At 39.9% G+C, this 17,597-nt stretch overlaps 1 long non-coding RNA gene across 1 annotated transcript in view; it reads right to left on the reverse strand.

Moving 5' to 3' along the window:
* Nucleotides 1-3,885: 3,885 nt before the first annotated feature.
* LOC125632235 (uncharacterized) overlaps nt 3,886-17,597 on the reverse strand; it is a 95,623-nt gene continuing 81,911 nt past the window's right edge. Inside the window, exons 3-4 of the long non-coding RNA XR_007355237.2 lie at nt 6,705-6,897; nt 3,886-6,610 (exon numbers count right to left, since the gene is read on the reverse strand). This is a non-coding gene — a long non-coding RNA (uncharacterized LOC125632235). The remainder of the gene's footprint in view (nt 6,611-6,704; nt 6,898-17,597) is intronic.

A 17,597-nucleotide genomic window follows, 5' to 3' on the forward strand; every position in this document is an offset into this window, starting at 1 on the left:
GGTCAGGCTTGACAAAGCCCTGGCTGGGATGATTTAACTGGGAATTGGTCCTGCTTTGAGCAGGGGGTTGGACTAGATGACCTCTGGGGTCCCTTCCAACCCTGATATTCTATGATTCTATGATTCTAAGGACTAAAACTCAGGTCTCCAGCATCCCAGTCCAGTGCTCTGTTCACTAGATCATACTGCTTCCTATGTTGGTAACTGCTAAGCAAAAATTAGAAGAAAAAAATTGAAAATAAAAAAAGAGAATTACTTGTCTCAGCGGAGAACCCATCTCCTTCTTAATGGCACATAAGAAAGTTTAAAGAAAATTCAAGAGCTGACACATCAGTAATCTGCTATTCCTACCACAAGGGATGACAATGGCCTTATCGCAGATGCCCAAGCTTGTGAATTCAAAACTGTGTTGCAGACACTTTGTGCAAGCATAGTCACACCACAAAGGCCACACACTTCCTCTCCTCCCCCCAAAGAAATCACCCTGGCCAGACACCCCTTCCATCACAGAGCCAGTTCCCAGCAGCCCGAGACACAGAGCAGAGACTGCAGGAAAACAGGTCACAGGAGACAGGCAGTGCATCAGGGGTGGGAGGAAGCACTGCTGGGACAGACCTGTATCTCTCTGCCATGAACTCCATGGGGACTATAACAATGGGGAATACAGATTAGAGCAGTTCCAGGCCTATGCTAACTTCCACAATGCTCCAGACCAGCCCCCAAAGCCCCAGAACAGGAGATGCATAAATCATCTCCTCTCAGTCCTGTTCTGGGGCTAGTACAGGGATGAATCTAGGCCATTGTTTGGTCTTTAAAAATTAAATCTTTGTTCCATTGACTTCACTGGGATGCAGGGCATGACTCAAAGATTTTAAGCTGTGAGATGTTGTGGCTTTGCCTTCCAAAGTATGTGTGCGTATCTGTACATACACATTACAATATTTTATAGCAATGCCTCCTTGCCCTAAAACACAATAGCTTGCAATAATTTCATGGCAGCATTTGGAATCCTTAATACAATATATTTCTGTTTGTTTTGTTTTAATGGAGGCTATCCCCAAAAACTTTGTGCATTAGAGTTGATCAAAATTCCTTGAATTTTCAAAATTTTGACAGAACTATTTTCTACCAAAAAAAATTCAAAACATTCTACTCCCCCCCGCCCGAAAATTCCCCATTTTGAGCAGCTCTCATGTAATGTCATTTGCATATGTTGTCTTGTTATATTTGTCTTTTCAAGGCCCAAACTTCAATGAAATCTTGGTGAAAATTTCTTGGGAGGCAGTTTATTCTAGTGGACCTTTTCCCTGTTCTGTCATTGACTTGCTGTGTGAAGTCGGGAAAGTTGCTTACTCTCATTTTATGCATCTTTAAAATGGGCATAACCACACTTACCTACATTCTAGGGGTATTGTGAGGTTCAATGGTTGTAAAGCACTTTTGGGTGTATGTAAGATACCACAAAAGTCTGAAGTGATGATGGCATTATTTTCAAAGCTGTGTAAGACATCATGAAGTTAGCAGAACAAAAAAAAGGTGAAAATAAATTCAAGTCCTTCCTTACAAAAACCTGCAACATCCTTGCAGAGACAACACACTGTAATAGAGAGATCTGCAGGATATAACAGGGCCTTGTCTGTGTTAGAAAACTATAAATGGATCTAGTTAAATTGCTGCAGACCTCTAATTTACACACCTAAACCAGTTTAACCTTTGCTTAAATTGGTTTAGCTTAATTCAGTATTTTAACAATATAAGCTAAACTGATTTAAAGGCTAACCAATTTAAGTATGTTTACATTTGAGGTTTGCACTGGTTTAATTAGATTGATTAAATTATATTTAGTTAAACCAGTGCAAGATGTCTTGTATAGTCAAGGCCTAAATTCCTTCTCTGGGATTCGACAGGAAAGGACTAAATTTTGTTGCAGATTCTTTATTCTGTGGATAAAAGTTTGGAGGTCAATTCTTTTCTGTTCTGAAAGAGCAACAGCTTTCAGACCTCTCTGTTCCAATAACCCAAACAAGCATGCCAGAGCTGCTGGTGCTAACTTGTCACCTCCTCAAACATTAAACAGGATATCTATCTATTTCATTACAGAAGCCCTGTCAGGCAAGGTATAAACTTGTTTTGACTGGAAAATGCCAATCGTTTGAGGTTGGGGGAGGGTGGTGGAAGAGATTGATATTCCTTGGATTATCTGTAAAGTGAGGTTTCCTCTTTGGCTGAGCAGAAGGCAAAGAGGAAGTCACAATTTCAGGCAGCTTGCACAGATGGTGACCACCCTCAGTCAACATTCTCGTAAAAATGGCTATGTACTTTTTTCCTCAGTGTATACAGAGAGAAATATAAAAAACCCTCAGTATGAAAGTGCTTAAGGAGGCAATTTGTGTGATGAGGAGAGAGAAAGTCACATGTTCCATTTGCTTTTTGGCTTAGTCAAATTTTAGTTCCTCCCAGGTCTCACTGGATTCAGCTTTTCTGTCATTTGTGTTCTGAGTGATCAGCAGCTAAAATTTTACCCGCAAATACTGGACCAGATTTTCTGCTCCATCTGAGTTGTGGGCAGCACCGGGGCTGTGAGGCATGAGGTTATATGCCACCTTTGTGATCTCTGGGTCCTGGGGCTGACAAGGGACAAGTCTAGTCCCTGGTCTGAGCTAAAGCAGCCTGAAAGTTTTCTCGTTGCTTTGTGTGGCCAAAGCAGGGGCCAGAATCTGACCTACTATTTCAACACACTGTCTGGTATGTACACATAGGCTGTACAGTTCATACACACACTGTATAGACATAAACACTCTTATTTATTATTTGTTCAGCTACAATGTTACACTCAGTGCTGCACAAGGCACACACAGAGACAGCTGCTGTGTCATGAAACTTAGTCTTAAAAAAAAGAGAGATGATGCTCTCAGAAACTGAGGTCTGGGAGTTAGTTCAAGAAGTTTCTTTGTGGTAGAATGGGGAGTAGGCTGATTGGATTAGCGTTCGTGGGTCTTGCAGAAGAAGTGACACTATAGGGAAAGAGTATAGTGAGGAGAGAATAAAGACTTGCCACACTGAGATTGGGAGTATGTTCCATGCATAGCAGCAGCGTGAAAAAGACATCAAGCCAGGAGTGGGAGGAGATCACACAAGAGGATATGCTGAGAATGGTGTATTTGGTAGAAGGGATGGGGATGGGACATAAGAAATGAGATCCAAGCTGTAAATGCCATGAAGGTAAGGGAGGTTTCAGTTTGCTAAGGTAGGCAGGGAGAGTGATGTGGTCTGATTAATCGTCAAGGAAGAGCATTTTAGCAGCTGTCATTTGCACAGCCAGGAAGATTTCTGATAGAGAGGGTTCCTTAATCTAACAGACAAAGGCATCACAATATCTAACAGATGGAAGCTAAAAAAAATCAGACGAGAAATAATGTGCAAATTTTTAACAGTGGAACAATTTACCTAGGGACATGGTGGATTTTCCATCACTTGGAGTTTTTAAATCAGGTGTGGGTACCGTTCTAAAAGAAACACTCTGACTCAGTGAGAAATTATGGGTTTGATGCAGGAATTACTGGGTGAAATGCAGGGGGTCATCAAAAAGGATCATAATGGTCCCTTCTGGCCTTAAAAATCTATCAATCTAAATAAAAGGCTGGAGGGGATCAATAGGTATATAAGTGAGGACATAGAGTCTGAGGTTACAGTAGTCACACAAATTAGATATAGGGCACCGTTTCCAAGTATTGCGCACTCAAGACAAAGTCTCGCTTAACCAAGGGTAGCACAACAGCATGGTGTGTGTTAGAGCCACAACTGAAAGTCCTGACAGTGGTATACAGTTTGAAATGAGCTTAGAAGCACTTATTCTTAAAGCTACTATGAAAAGTCTCAATCATACCATTTTTAAAAGGATACTTTATTTACCAGATACCAATGTTGTATCGATTCCCACATCCTTTCTGGATACTGTTTTGAAATAAGCTTATGAAAATCACTTTTCTTTTCACACTACCTCCTTAACAGGTTGTTTTTTGTGCCAAATACAAACATAGCTGCAATACAAGACATTGTTCACCAAGGCTTGCTCATACACAAAGGAGGCAAGCTTATTTTTAAACATATCATGTGATAGTCTATCAGAAGAACAGGAATATCAACAGTTCACCCTCACTCTCATACCAGCCAAAACAAAACAGGAAGTTCTCACACAAACTGAAACAGCAACAATGCTAGGATTTAATTTTTACTAAGGCCTTAAATTTGTCAGTGTTTCAAAAGGCATTTCCTCAAACCCAATATAATCTTGTATAGTCTATTATAGATTATTGATGGATATAGTATTTAATCCTTTTTTTTTTTTTTTTTGCAATTTCTTCTCTCCAAAGTATGGAAGTTACCCAGCTACCAAAAGATAATTTGAAGCAAGATATCCAGTGACTGAGTCAAATTAGGGGACAGAGAGGGGAACTAGCTTTATTTTTGAGGAAGAGCAGTCCACGTACTTGAGTTGCTTCCTAAAAGGAAGGGCTTTATTAGAGGGTGTCTGGTACATATTTGCAATGTTGTGTCAGAAGCCGACAAGAAGACTTGTGTGAGAAAACTGTCGTGAGCTGTGTGGTTGTGTTTTGTTGCCACAGCAGTTTGTTCACACATACCCTACTTTTCTTTACTTCTCACAAAATATACTTTCAATTGAAAGATTGTCTTCTACAGAGAAGCCAGTTCTTGTGTAAGCTATTCCTGTCCAGTTTGCAAAGAAAATTATGACAGGATGGCACAATCCTGCCCTACTACCTTCAGGTTTCGCTGTCAAGTATTTGCAGGATGTATGAGAGTTTTTAATCATTAAGAAACTTATTATTACCCAGTACTTGTCACCTGGAGACTGGCTAGTTTCCAGGATTTAGTGGAGAGCCCACTGATGTGCTACAGAAGGTTTTTGGGGGTTCCAAGGAGCCTTTTGTTAAAATGCAGCCACCAAACTGAAGGGAGGTTGGAATGTTTTCACTGCTTTTTATGGAATGCACCCCCATTCTGGACAGTGTCATCACTGCCGAAGATGATTTCCCTGGGACTCATAAAATACTTTCAAAGGCCAATTTTATCACCATTGGTATGGACCAAAAGGTGGCTATTTAAAAAAACTTCTTTGACAAGAACAACCTCCGGCACCCTAAAAGGTCTTTATCCTTGGACCCTAGTTTCCTCTTCAAACAATAGAAGGTGCACACTGTTATGCAGTTCTATACTAAATATATTTTTACTGGGGAAAAGTATAAATATTTTCAATAAAATGCACCTTAATAGATGTTTGTTTGCTTTGTTGTGCTGCCTCCATCTCTGTTTATAGCATATAGCAAAAAGATTTTGGGAGTGAGAGAGATCATGGAGAATAAATACATGCCCAAATCCCTTACTTTTTGCCGGAACACATGGGGTTTGTCACAGGCTAAAGAGAATCAATTTGGGGTGAGACCCTTGTCATCGTATTGGCAGTTCTGAACTAGGGAGCCACGAATGAGTGCTGTATGATAGAGGGTTTTTGGCTGCTGGAGCCATTTCTGATCTGACCCATCTCCTCTTGCCAGGAACAACTGTCCTTTGGCATTCTGATATGACCATAAGCTTGTTACAAGGAGGAGGGAGAAAACTTGTTTTTCTTAACCTCTGAGGATGGGACAAGAAGCAATGGGCTTCAACTGCAGCAAGAGTGATTTAGTTTAGACATTAGGAAAAACTTCCTGTCAGGGTAGTTAGGCACTGGAATAAAGTGCTTAGGGAGGCTGTGGAATCTCTGGCATTAGAGATTTTTAAGAGCAGGCTAGACAAACACCTCTCAGGTATGGTCTAGATAATACTTCGTCCTGCCTTGAGTGCAAGGGACTGGACTTAGCAGACTTCCCTTCCAGTCCAATGATTCTACTCCTCTTCTGGTTCCCAACCTCTTTTTCAGGGCAGGAACCAGAAGAAGGAAGGTAAAACAGTGAGGATTTTAGACCAGAGGTAAGTAAGAAATGGATAAGACAATAGATGAGAGCCAGGATGAAGGCTGATGGCTGAGAGGAGCTGGGAAGGCAGCATGAGACTCTTGGCCCCAATCCAAGAGGGAAGAGCTCATATTTCTCCCCATCAGGAGCTTCTGTTCTCCCTGTCTCATAACACAAGAACAACAGGACATTCAATGAAATTGAAAGGTGGCAAATTTCAAACTAATTAAAGGAAATACCTTTTTTTCAAACAATGTATAATCAGACTGTGGAACTCATTGCCATAGGAAGTCATTGAGTCGAAGAATTTAGTAAGTTCCAAAGGGAATGAACATTTATATGGATAACAGGAACATCCACAGTTATAATTGTTGTTAACAAAAATTCTAGAAGGAATGTGAAACCTTGTGCTTGAGAGTTTAAGCCAATCTTTAACTATTACAAACTAGGATGAGACCTATTGTAGAGGGCACATTGTTCCACATTTGCCTACTGCAGCAGCCACAAACCCTCTGTGTTCTTATACCTTCCTTCCAGTGTTGGCCACTATCAGAGATGGCATAGTGGACTAGATGGCCCTCTGGTCTGATCCAGTATGGCAATTCCTGTATTCCAATACTTCATGAGGTAGAAGGCTGAGGGAAGGAAAAGGAAGAGTTTTATTTTGTTCAGATGAGAGAGTGGGAGACACAGCAACTGAGAGGTATTATTTAGGATGATTCAACTTACTAGGTATAATGGATGAATTTCAAAAAGGGGAAATATTATAGGCTGTGTAATATTGGAAAATTTTCTGATAGTTTATTTCACTGTGGAATAGTCTCCAAGACAAGTGGCTGAAGCCAAAACTAGATTGTCCAAAGTCTTCAAGAATATACTGTAGGGAACCATCCTGCTCAAGAATATACTGTAGGGAACCATCCTGCAACGGAAAGAGAAGAAAAAGATCAGAAGTCCTAATAGCTCTCTTCCATCACTAACTTCTCTGATTCCTTAACTTTCTTTTATCCTTGGCAGACAATATGCAGAGAGCATATAAAAGTCCTAAAAGCTGATCATTCCTTGTCTGCTGTGTGTTGGTCTTGCTAGAGTACAAAGCATGACATAAAGAACACAGTTCCAAACATTTTACTGTCAAAGAACTAATGTGTGTCACTTGCAAGATGCACCTGTTTCATTCCTTGTCCATGGACACGTTTTTTGTTTCTGCACTGGATTTAGCATATTACCAAAAAAACACTAGTGGACACCACATGGCCTGGTGGAAATGTAATGTTTGTAATGTTGCACAAGAGTCTTTAGTGCATTCATCCCACAAGTCACCTGTGCATCTAATTTTTCTTTTTTTAATTAGCAGTATTAAAGATATGGGGCCAAATTCTGTCCTTCTATGCTATCCCATTGTATTTATTCTGGTGAGCATCTATACTCAATGGACTATAATCACGAGATGGTTCGCAAATGGCTGCAAGGTGACATAACAATGGTGGCAAAAAGCAGGCACCATAAGGACAAGTGATGAGCAAAAGGCATCTTCAGATGAACATTGGTCCCTTTATCAGAATCAGCATTACTCCCTTACAAGGATGTTGCCTTAGGTTCTGAAGGGAGTTCACCTACCTGACCTGACAGCATCTGGTAAATGATGCACAAATAGCACAAACATACCCAGATAAATGCAAACAATATAAGTGGCTATCTGAACTTTCTCCAACTGGTTTCACCAGTTTCTAAGTACAAATGCATGATAAAGTATCTTTTTAGTTTTTATTTCATTGGATAACTCCCACTTCCTGAATTATAGCTGTTTCAAGCCCTCATCCCACTTCAGGGTTTGGTAGTCTACAATGTAACATTTACTTTATTGTTAAAAGCAAATAACTCACAATGCCTTATTTATTGCTAACTGAAATTTGAGCCGGGATTTAGGTAAGACGGCAGCCTTCTGTTCTGCTCGCTAACAGTTAATGGCCTTGCTGTGAACATTTGTAAACAGACTGGGGTTTTTTAAGCCTTGTCACTGGAGGATCACAATCTTTATTTGATTAATATATGTTCCCTTGTAGGCCTTGGGAATAATACCAGGAGTTACATTGACAACTTGTCAAAGGTTTTAAGGCTCTGGTAGTAACACATACTCTGTGCAGTTCTACAACTTCCAACTCTGGTGCCTGCCTCAGAAATCACAGCAGCCTTTAGTACCTGGTGAGGGTAGGGGAATTAAAGAGAGGTCCAGAAGTGAGGACTTCATGGAATCCATGGACCGAGAGATGAGGGTGATGGGTCCAATGAGCAGTTCTTGATTGGGGGCAGGAATCCACTGCTGCTAGCCCATGTGGATACCTTTAATTGTAGCAAAAGGCTACATCTCTCTTTCGCTTTCTCACATGCATGTGCACATAGGCAGGGGTTGAACTGGAGAAAAAGAGGGAGTGTTTCTGCCCACAAGCCAAGACCCACCTACCTGAGATGTTAAAATGAGATATTGGATCATACAGTCTAGTGGTTCCTCTATGTTCTTTTATGTTCAGTATGCAGTGACATCAGCTGATTATTTTTCATTTCTTGCATGTTTATGTAACACAATGTCCTGGATTGTTCAGCAGCAGCGCAGATTGGACTTTGGATCTAAAAGAGCAAGCCTCAACTGCCTGAATTAAAAGGCTTGTTCCCTCAAAGACTATACAGACCCATAAACCTCTCCGTGGTCCAGCCATTAGATGGAGACAGAGATCCATGATGAATAATCATGCATTATACTTGGATCAGTAGTGAACTAGTTTACATGTAAATGGTCATTATTAAGCTTCAGGGTTAACAGCACATTGAGGTGAATAGTCATTATTTCAGCATTATTATTTCAGGCTGTCTGCACACTCTGGCAGGCATCAGTTCATAATTTGGAGGTTATTTTTACAACTATAAGGGCTAAAGGCCTTGTTTCTTTTAATGATCATTCAGAGGTTGGAGTGCAAAGATGACATTTCAAAAATACTGGTTCACCTACCCACCACAAAATTTGACACCATAATTTGGAAATTCATTGCCAAATTATTTAATTTATTTAGTTTTTATTTTCTTGCATTACTGAGATCTTACCACTTCTTAGGCAATTATCCTCAGGAGCACCGGCTTCAGCTATTGGGAGATTTGAGATTTGACCAGGCGAAAATAAGAATCTTTGTGTAAATAAAAAAAAAAGCTTTAACGATTCCCTCCCTCACCCCCCATCCCCACCCAATAAAGTATGTCTGAGAAGCATGTAATCTGTCCCTCTGTCCTACACCTCTTTGTCTGAGAAGGAAAAGAAGAAGAATTAGACAACTGGAAAAGAATCAACATGCTGGAAATTACCTTAATATCTGTTTCAGAACACCCTACATTTAGTGCCATTTAGCTCATGTGGTTAATCTCATGCTGGAGTGAAAAAGGTCACTAAGGACCCATTTGCAAATGCTGTGACTATTTGGAGTCGAAGTCATGTTTACACTTGCACTTTCAGAAACATTTCCAGGCTTGTTTGTCTTTCTGGGAAGGCATAAAATGTTGTGTTAGCTTTAGTTTGCTCATATTTAACATTGCTATTTATTGCTTTACTGGCCATGGCTGTTACACAGAACTAATAAAGTTGAAACCTTGAGCATCAAAGGAGTGTGTGTGTGTGTGTGCGTATGTACAGTATGTCTACAGACATTTGGATGAGGAAGTGTAAAGCAAAGGGCCAGATTCTGATCTCATTTATAATCTCCTTTATACCAGTGTAAATCGAGAGTAACACCACTGAGGCTGATGGAATTATATTGGCTGTGTTAGTAATAGCGGTACCAATGTTCTGAAACTCAAACCCCCACATCTTTTTAGGATATTAGTCTCTTTTTTGCCTGTGTAATTCCCTGCGTTTGCTTGTAGCTCAACAGCTTGTTTGTTGTCAGTCAGGATATTTGTGAATCTATTTTTTTTTAAAATGGGAATGTGCACAATTTGGAGGCAGAACTAATGCGCACAGAGCTTTTGTATTTTTGATTATCAGAGGCATAAAAGGGTATAGCTGGGCAAACCAGCATGCACAGAGCATTGGGATTGCATGATGGTTTGAAAAAGGGGCGGGGAAAAAAACAGATATTCATTCTGACATCTACACTTCAGGCAAGAGAATGCTCCATGCTACCTGTGGCTAGGCCAGCTTTCACTCACCTCACCTCAATGGCTGCTTGTGGGGAGGGGAATGCTGTTGTTGTGTGATTCATTCTACTCTGTTATCATCTGAGGGACTCCTGGGAATCTTTTCTTTAAAAGAATATGGGTAATTATTGAAAAGAATTTGTCCCTACAAAACCAGCACCTGTACACCGATTTTTAAAGTGGCAGTGTGTCACATGCACAGTTAGCTATCACAAACAGACTGGGACTGGAGCTAGGATTTGGCCTGGTACAGAGCCAACAAAAGCCATTTGTGTCTTTGGGGCAGCCTTTCCCAACCCCTGCTCTGCAGTTCTCCTATCCCATACACATAAAAATGTTATGTATTGATTGTTTGGCATGACAATTAAACATCGTTCAATTTTAGTGGAAAATCCACTTGAAAAATGTCAGTTGGTTTCTATGTCTTCCAGTTGCCAGCTAGATTTTTGAACAGAACAAATACATCTAATGTTCTGCTGGTTCCCACCGTTGTTTTGGTCTTCCAATTCAAGCCCGCAGAACCCAATAGAGACTAGTTAAAGGTGTCTAATGGAACCTACTGGAATTTCCACTTGAGGGACCAAAAATAATATTCAGTGATTTTGGTAGCTACATTTTTCATTCTCTGGTTAAAATTAATATTATGTTTCACATTTTTCTCCATAGATCCCAGTGCTTTTATAGATGGGGACACTGAGACACAGAGAGATTAAGAGCTTGGCTTTCAAATGTGCTGGGAGATCACTGAAGGCAGTGGAAACATTTCTTACACTCAAGACCTAAAGACCCTATCCAAAGGCCACTGAAGTCAATGGGAGTCTTGCTCGAAGTCACACAACTAGTCAGAAGTAGAGTGGGAAAAGAACCCCAAACTTCTTCCATTCATAGCACTATGTTTCCTCTCCAAATAACCAGGTTAGAACAGTGCTCATGAAATACATGGATGTGTCCATGTGCATTAAAACATCTTTTGACCCCTGTTGACAATCCAAGATTTATCACACACTTTCAGTGACTTGTTTTCAATTTCCAATCTCTTTGTCTGTCTCCATGTCCTTTCCCCTTCCTCACACCCTCCGCCCCCAAAACAGGCACAATGACTAGAATACATTAAGGATTAATGCCTTAAGAATTTCTGCCTTAAGAAGAATGACTTTTTTGAGTTAAATGAGCAGGAAAGATTTTTTTTAGAACATCTTTTTAAGATACAACAAATTAAGCATCCAGATCTGCACTTCCTCAAAGTTAAGAGGTGTTCAGGTCTAGGGTTTTAGATCCTATTCATCTCTACTCTTTTAAACAATTCTCACCAATCATTTCTCTCAATAATACTTGTACATCAAGTGGCTCCCATTTAATATTAGTGTCACACATACATACTAAGGGTAAAAAATGGGAAAACTTTTGAAAAATGTGTGTGTGTGTGTGTGTTACTTTTCCTTTTCTAAAATTCCTATATCTGTTGGGCCTTACTTACAGTATATTTCAGCTCAGAGTGAATTATTATTGCAGATTTAACTTGCAACAATTCATAACTGAATGCTAAAGATGACTCTCCCATTCAAAGTGAACCAGAAAATATTCTTCTCAATATAAAAAGTATTTGTTTTAGAAATGCGTACCCCAGTTTTCAGTCATTAGCACCTTAATACAACCTCCTAGTCCTACACTAGAGCATTTAGCTCAAAATAACCACCTAAATGCTCATTTTATCTACCACCATGTTACCTGGAGCATCCAAATGTTTGGGAGTCCTACGTAGGTACCCATATTTGAAAACTTAGCCTTGTCTTGTGCTTTCAAAAGGCCAAATTCTACCTCTACACTGCAAAATCAGTGGGAAATTGTGCATACACATCTGAGGTTGGAATCTGCCCCTTAAAATCTTCTAGCAGTATATCCAAGAAGTTCTGGCTTCTAAGACTTTCAATTCTTGGAAATCAGGTATTTCCATAAAAGGCATTCTCACTTTCTAAATGTTTTTGATTTCTTTATCTGATATCTCTCTGTGTAATGTCTGACTAACAACAGTTGCAAATTGTTTCTGAAGAGCTACAGAGAAAAAATGGCTTTGATCCAATAGAAACACACTGATTCAATAGCAGACGGATACCTTTTATTTTCCACTATTTTAAGACGTCCTTCAGTTCACAAATGTACGCACATGCACACACACACACATATACACACTGATTAAAAATCCTGTTTTTGTTTTAAGAAACAGGGATCCTACAACTTTAAAGTGTGGCAAAGTAAATCTTCTGCTGGACTGATCAAGGAATTAGGCTATTGTCCTGCCTTTATATTTTCCACAATGCATCTGAGTATCACTGTCCTTAATTGTTCTTTCATCTTACCCATTGACTTGAAATCAGCATTGCTCTCCAGGAGTAGCATTAACTTGAGAACTGGGAAAGAAAAGCAAAGAGGCTTAGCATACCTCAGCACTGCAGATTAAGAGCCTGTTCAAAGATGTCACCCCAGATGTGGCAGGCAACATTCCTACTTTCCCCTGGCAACAGCTGTGAAGTCACATCAGTGCTACTGCCTTATGTTGTGGAACATTATGAGAAAGAATAAAAGCTGCTTTTTTTAATGGCTCGGGTTTGTATTGGAGGCATAATTTTCTGTTTACATTACAAAAGGGCAAGCCTTGTGTGTTTCACTACTGACAGATAAGATAAAGATGAGCTGATGCCCCATAATCAATGCTTCCTTTTTTGGGATATTTGATACTGCTCAGTATATCAGTTTAGTTCATCTTCCTGTATAGTGACCAGCAGTATCTCTCTCAACTGTGATCACAAGTATTTGCTTGTGACTCCAATGCCTATAGTAGGTGTCAGAATTCTTATATTCTGCTTCTTATTTAAAACAATGCTGGTGAATTGCTGGATTGATGGCTCTAAAGTCTTCTGTTTATCCACAGAGGCACAGTACAGTCAGCAGTTTTTCAGACTTCCATACACTATCCAACCAAAAGTGCAGAAGACAGAGTGTATCAGTAGTGAGAGAAGAGTTTGGTCTCCATGCTCATAGAGAGGGTCAGGCCCCTGTGCTGAGATTGTTCACAGAGATGCACTGAGTGCTAACTGTGGGATTGGGATTTTTAGTGATGTGGCTATCTGCATCTACTAAGAACTGGACTGAGCCCACCAAACTCATTTCATGAAAGCCACACAAAAACCATCAGATGGTAAAAACTTTTGGTCACTACTGACCTGGACTGGATTCACACTGGTGACCTGGAAGTGAAAAACTGTGTATTACATCACCAGTCCCCTGAGCCATCCGTCATCTCTGTATTCTAGGATGTTTGCACTTTTGAATATACATTTTTAGTAAAAAAATAGATTAATATTAAAATATCCATACTTTTGGTAGCCAGAAACATGTCAACCGTAGTACCCGGCAGCGTCTCAGGACATTCAATTTGTAATATAATACAAAGTTTTCCACTTCTGTGTGACTGGTTCAAAAGCTATCTCATCTGCCATTCAAACCACAATATTGTGTTTTAACCTCTGCCCTGGCCCCGATGTATGGAATCAAGCTTAAGATTCTTGTCCCCATCTTGTAGAGCCTGCAAAATGCCACATTGGCCTACCTCTCATGTCCTATTTCATCCCCTTTGCTTTGCCAAGGACAGACCAGTACCATCACTTCTTTTATTTCCTTCTCCCATTCTTTTCTTCATGCTCCCTCTATCTCAGAATAGCAGATTCCCATCCTCTCTTCATTCAAATCCTGCTTGAAAACACTCTTCTCACATTAGTCCTTAAAACTTTAACCCCCATCAATACAAAATACTCTCCCTGATATACCTAAAAGTTTCTAAATTGCTATCCTCTGGGCATCCAGTGCATCGTTAGCTGATACATGTCTGCCTTTCAGATTGTGAACTCCTCAAGCACCAGGGCTTATTTTGAATCATGTGCACCCCAAAAAAACATTGTCAGTGCCTGCCTAATAAAAATATATCTGGTTTAATGCTGATCAAGCTTTGTTTTCTGTTTGAAACTAACTGGTGGATTTGGCCCAGTTCCTCGGAGACAAGTGTCCACAACACAAAAGCCACAGTCACATTTGGTACCCACTTGTGGTCAGAAGGGGCAGCAAAGATGCTTAGGACTGAAGGGCTCTAAAGAATGAACCACTCCTCACTAATGTCCAGGTCAGCATTGTGGCCCTGCATTACTGTTGCCCAAGCTATATGTGTTCGGTAGAGAGGCAGAAGACTGCAGCCTATGTTGCTTTCAATCTAGCATGGTTGCAAATTGATTGATATATGTATATATTACACACCTATCTTAAGATTCGCCTTGGTGACAGAGAGCGAAAAAAACAGGAGGTCCGTGTTCCCCCGAATTGATTTGTACTGTACCTAATGAACAAAATACAATTTTGTTTAAAGAATGTGTCTATAAGTAGATCATTCTTAACTAATAATCTGCCTTTTAAATGGCATCAAGTCTTAACTATTTATTTAAGAGACAAGATATAATCTAAAAATAATTTGGTATACGAGTAACAGTTTAGGACACTCATTCTCAAGCTATTGGCCACAGTGCACTTGCTGCAGAGAACTGTTCCTACAGGGGCTGGCTCCTCTTCCTCCACTTTCTGCAAACATCCAGACTTTCATTACAAAGAAGAGTCTGGATCCCTGGGATGCCAGCCTATCTGCCTTCAATATAGGCATGCATGGGAGAAGGAGCAGAAACATGGGCAAGGGAGAAGGGTAAGAGAAAAGATTGGAATAGATGGGATGGGGAAAATGTCATGAAGAATTAAGACAATCACTGTGATCAACACATTCAAAAAGGACAGAACACTTGTGTTGTTAGGCAGTTAAATACAAATCTGTTCCTGGCAATACTCTTCTGTGTTAACAACAGCAATTGCTGCCACAGGTATGTTGTGATGGGCTCAGGAGAAGGCTGTGTGATCAAGAATAGGAGTTTGGGTAATCTACAACATTATCAATCTTTTAATATATTTTTAAGTTTGAGAAGCCCTGATTTAGGAGTGATGTGAGTTAGCAAATTGGTTTTGACCCAGATGAATTCATCTATAGAATTAGAGAATGAGCCAAATTCTCTCTCTCTCCCTCTTTTCTCTCTCTCTCTGATATTTCTAAGGTGCCTGTTATCACAATAGTCGCTGAGCATGAATGTGAATGTGCATACTTAACAAACAAACAAACAAACAAAAAACACACAGAAAACCCCATAGTAACATCAAACTTCATCTAAGACCATAGAAAGTTTTCCACAACAGCTTTGCCAGCAGAGCAGCTACACGAAAAGAATGTACAGGACAGCCATGATGACTGATGTGGGAATATGAGCAGAAAGTTGTCTGACTAGGAGTCCACACTTCCTTGCCTACAAAACCATGCCTATTTTTCTGGCATGTACAAAAGTACCCAATTCAGACAATTTAAGCATGCATGTGCATTGCAAAATGCATAATCCATTTGCATGTTCCTCCATACAAAGTAGGCAATTGCTTGGGAAAATAGCTAATTTGCTGCATGTGCCTGCATAAGCAGTAATTGTCCGGGCAAATTGGGTGCATAATCGTTCATTTAAACTACAGTATCTGGAAATATACTCCAACCTCATCAGCAAGCAGCCTCTTTTTACACTTGAATGAGCTACAGCCCGGATATGAGAAAGCTGCTCTGGTAAAGTGCAAAAATGATGTGAAGGGAGCTTGAAGTGCCTCTATCATTTGCACTCCGTGACCTCAGCCAGTGATCCCAATGGAATAATTTTTAAGTGAGTACTTTTAATTTAAAAATATAGGGGGTTATGTAACTATTCGGTACTTTAAACTCTATTTAAAATAAAGTTCTGCCTTTATATGCACGCAATTCCCATTGAAGCCCACGGGTGTTACAAGTAGGTAGGTAGGGATGTCATTTGGTGGTAAGGATTTGATTTAAACCAAAAGAGAAGAAATCAGCAGTATTGAATCAGCAGCATTACTGAGACAGCTCATCCTGTTATGCCCTAACTGTTGCTGGGGTCTCAGATCTTCCATACCATATGAGCTGTAATACCTAGACACAAAAGGATTAGTTAAGTACAGAATGTTAGCTTGGACTGTGAATTCTTTTTCCTTTGTCAGTTCATACCAGATCTTTAATATTACTTTAACACAGCTGTTTTAAAATAGATTGACCTACAAATATCTAACATGCATTTTATGGACCTATAATTAGACATATTCCAGCCACACTATGGGTCAAATTTTCAAAAGGGTGGCATTATTTTGTGCCAGCAAAACATTCACTCACTATGCTTTTGAACCCAAAGTTCAGTTGTGAGTACAAATCTGACACTGGTTACACCCTTATGTGATTAACATCCACAACTCAGGTTAGTTAGTAGGTAACTCTTCTCAGATTTCTGCATGTAATTCATTTTACAGACACCAAAATGCAGATTTAAAATGTGGTTGCAATTTGTACCCTCCAAAAGTAAGTCCAGGTCTCAGCCCAGGTGAAACTGTAACCTTGTACATCTGTCTGAGACTAAAGGAAATCTACAGAAAATGTTAACAGATTACATAGTGGGGGAAGTGGCATCAAACTTCTTCAGAAAAGCAGAGGAAATTCAAAAGAATCCTCCTGTCCTGGTAAATAACATTACCTTATTTTCCTGCAAAAATGATAAAATAAAAGGCACTGTCACACATATATGCAGATGTCACAAAAGAACCAGAGCCCATCAGAAGGAACTCTTTTGCTTATGGGCGGACACAGAACCGCAACTGGGAAAAATAAACAAGCCAGTGAAGAAGGCAATAATTATGAGAAACACAGAACGCAAAAGCAGAACTGTGCTGAAAAATCAGGAATTAACTGCACAATAAATTAAGAAGTCCCTCCCAGCAATAAAAGCATCCATAGGTTCATCTTGAAAGAGGTGGGAGGGGGTGGGAAAAAAACAATTCCCTCTGCCTCTTATCTTATAGAGACTCCTATTATGTGTGCCTTACTGAATACAGTGCCTTGAACAGCATTGATAAGAACAATGTGGCTTGGCTTGCCTGGATTTCATATGCCAAATAAATAACTGAATGCAGTGTACCTCTTCACCCACCCGGGTATAGTCAAAGGCCACAACTGAGCACAGACAAGCAGAAAAACTGTAAGAACAAAAACTCAATTTGATGGGGAAAACTGTGTGCTAATATTACTAGTGTATGGGATTTCCAATTCAAATGTTATTGATTTCTCCCCCATAAGGCAAAATATGAAAAATCAGATAATCCCAGGAAGACCTGCAACATCTTCAGTCTCTGGCATAGGGAATCCTTCTCCTACCAGCTTGCCTTGGGAAAACAATCTCTTACATGCAGAAGTGCTTAAGGTTTTAATCTATATAATATCTATATAAAGCTTGAACATGCTTCCTGACCCATCATTGA

Source organism: Caretta caretta, chromosome 2 (genome assembly GCF_965140235.1).
Source record: "Caretta caretta isolate rCarCar2 chromosome 2, rCarCar1.hap1, whole genome shotgun sequence".
Taxonomy (NCBI): Eukaryota; Metazoa; Chordata; order Testudines; family Cheloniidae; genus Caretta; species Caretta caretta.